Source organism: Equus quagga, chromosome 17, assembly GCF_021613505.1.
Source record: "Equus quagga isolate Etosha38 chromosome 17, UCLA_HA_Equagga_1.0, whole genome shotgun sequence".
In the NCBI taxonomy this organism is placed as follows: Eukaryota; Metazoa; Chordata; class Mammalia; order Perissodactyla; family Equidae; genus Equus; species Equus quagga.
The window spans coordinates 16,545,595-16,548,464 of NC_060283.1; the positions used below are offsets into that span (position 1 = coordinate 16,545,595).

A 2,870-nucleotide genomic window follows, 5' to 3' on the forward strand; every position below is an offset into this window, starting at 1 on the left:
AGGGGTTAATTTCCCAAATATATAAAGATCTCTCAATTTTTTTTTAAACTGCCAATAATATTAACTGAGTAATAGGCACCTTTATACTCAAGATAACCAAGTGATAAGAGAGGAATGAAGAATTGAAATAGGTAGTTGAAAATATACATGAAAAGACAATTTATGATATAGAGATATAGAATGAGAAAATTTATATGGAAGTACAATAGGAGTGCCAAGAAGTGTAGTTAATTAAATGCAAGATCATATGGCAAAGTCTGGGTCTGTCTCCACAGTTGCCAATGTTACAGAGCTTTTGCTGTGTAGGTAGAGTTTGTTTATCCTAGGCTGTATTCAGACAGACTACTGGAATAGCCCTAAAGGAAATTTCAGGAGAGGTTTTACAGTGATAAACCGTAAGATCTAAACTGAGGAAGTGGGAAACACATAAATAGTAACGTTCTTAAATTAGAAACAATTTCAGTGATTATGACAGCAAATCTGAACATCATGATACAACTTGGAGAATTCGTAATGTCAAGGAAGGAAAAGTGAAAATCACGTGCTAAATTTCTCTTTCCACAGATAAAATACCAGGAAAAACCACCAGAAGAAAATCTACCTAAATTGATGGAATTTATTCTCTTGGGCTTTGCTGATGTTCCCGATCACCAGTGGTTTCTATTTGGATTGTTCTTAGTCATTTATGTCATTATCCTGATGGGCAATGGCACCATATTTCTATAACAAAACTGGACCCCGCTCTTCAGATTTCCATGTATTTTTTTTCTTGGCAAATTTTCCCATTTCGAAATCTGTTATGTATCAGTTATTGTCACAGAATGTTCATGAATCTTAGGACCCAAACAAGAACAACTTTTTTAGTTGCCTGTGCTGCACAAATGTGCTGCGCTCTTTTGTTGGGAGCCACAGAGTGCTTCTTCCTGGTTTTGATGGCCTATGACTGCTACATTTGTGATCCCTTACACTATCTTCTAGTCGTGAACCACAAAATTTGTGTCCAGCTGATGACTGGCTCCTGGATCAGTGGAGTTCCGGTCCAGATGGGACAGACATTCCAGATTTTTTTCTCTGCCCTTTTGTGGTTCTAACTTCATCAACCAAACCACTTTTGTGACATTCCTCCAATACTCAAGTTGGCCTGTGGTGGCACTTTTGTGAATAAAACAATGGTCTACATAGTTGCTGTGTTATTTGTCATGGTTCTGTGTCTGTTGATGTTTATCTCCTAATGCAAAATCATCTCCACAATAGTTAAATTGCCATCAGCTACAAGTGGGCCCAAAACTTCTTTAACTTGCTTATCTCATCTTATTGTGATGTCGTCCTTTGAATCAGCCATTATTACATATTCAACACCAAAGACTCAAGATTCAGCAGGAACTGACAAAGTGCTTTCTCTTTTCTACACTGTTGTGACTTCCTTGTTTAACACCATGATATATAGTCTAAAGAAAAAGTAAGTCATGATGACACCGAGAAAATTGCTATGTAAATAATTTACTTCATTAAAAAATGAATTATACTCACATGAATTAATTCCTTAGATATTGGTATTGAAATTTCAACAGACGTTTGTCTGCAACTATACTTATTATCTATCTATACAATGGGTAATTATTTTCAAATTAAAATTACTTGCACTTTTGAGATATCTATGTTTTAGCAAGTAACAATCATTCTATTAGTAATTCTATCATTTTATCGTGCAAGGTCTCCTCTCAATAAGAACTTCTGAAAGGGGCTGATATCATATAGTCAATTATAGCATTAACTCTGTTATATCACTTATTGAAAACTGTCATTTATTTATAATTATGTAATTTTAAGTTAAAAATTATAAATATTTATTATTTAGTATTTATGTTTACTTATTGATATAACTGTAATAAATATTGATTTGAATATAATATTTAAAAATAGGTATCTAGTGTAAAAACATGATATCACACACAAAACTGTACTCCACATCCAGGCACATACACACACATTTTGAAAATGATGAATATAAATTTGATCATTGATATTATTGTAGATATCTCAGAATAAGTTTTTCTATTATTTTTCTTTGTTTAACAGAAATTTTGCTGTTGATTGCTATGAACCTGTCATGAAAAAAAGCAAACAATAGGTCTGTATTCATTGTGGACAAAAAATAATAATAGTTTCTTGTGCTGTTTCCCTGTTCACAGTGAATAAATAACTCATTTGTTTCCAGTATTTCATGCTTATCTGATGAATTTTTCCTATATGCAAGCAATCCATCTCTTAGGAATTGTGAACTGTCACCGGATTTATGGCTTAAAAAGAATGTGATGAAGCATATACCTGTTCTTAAAGCATTTGCCCAGAAGTGAGCAGGGATAGGTCAGCTCATATTTATTTGGACATAACTATTTCTAAGAAGATAGGGAAGTTCATGGCAACTTTTCTAGCTGGAAAAAGAGAGTGAGATTGTATATTAACATCCCTGATGACAAACCTAAGTAGAAAAATCTACTCTGGCCGTGAGCAAAACAAAGAATGAATGAATCAGCAAGAATTCCAGAAAATACACCTATTAGAAACTTTAAACATTCAGTGGAAATGATTGGAGATAGGGGAAGAATAGAAGAAAGAGAAACATACCAACGCAGTTAATTGAATGAAAACTTATTGCAGAAACTATTGAAGACAGATCAGCCAACTGAGCGGAATGCAGAAGAAATTGCCAAAGGACAGAATTAAGAGCAAATAAATTGTGATTATTTTAAGCCATTCATTTTGGGGATGGTTCTGAAACACAGCAATAGATAACTGATACAAAGGTTAGTACTTGGAATGAGATGCTGTCAAAATAAAGGCTAAAACTTGTGGCCTTATGACTCTAT

At 33.6% G+C, this 2,870-nt stretch overlaps 1 pseudogene; it reads left to right on the forward strand.

Annotated features, from left to right (window-relative positions):
* The first annotated feature begins 609 nt into the window (after positions 1 to 609).
* LOC124229120 (olfactory receptor 10AG1-like) lies at positions 610 to 1,463 on the forward strand (annotated as a pseudogene).
* Positions 1,464 to 2,870: the final 1,407 nt, after the last annotated feature.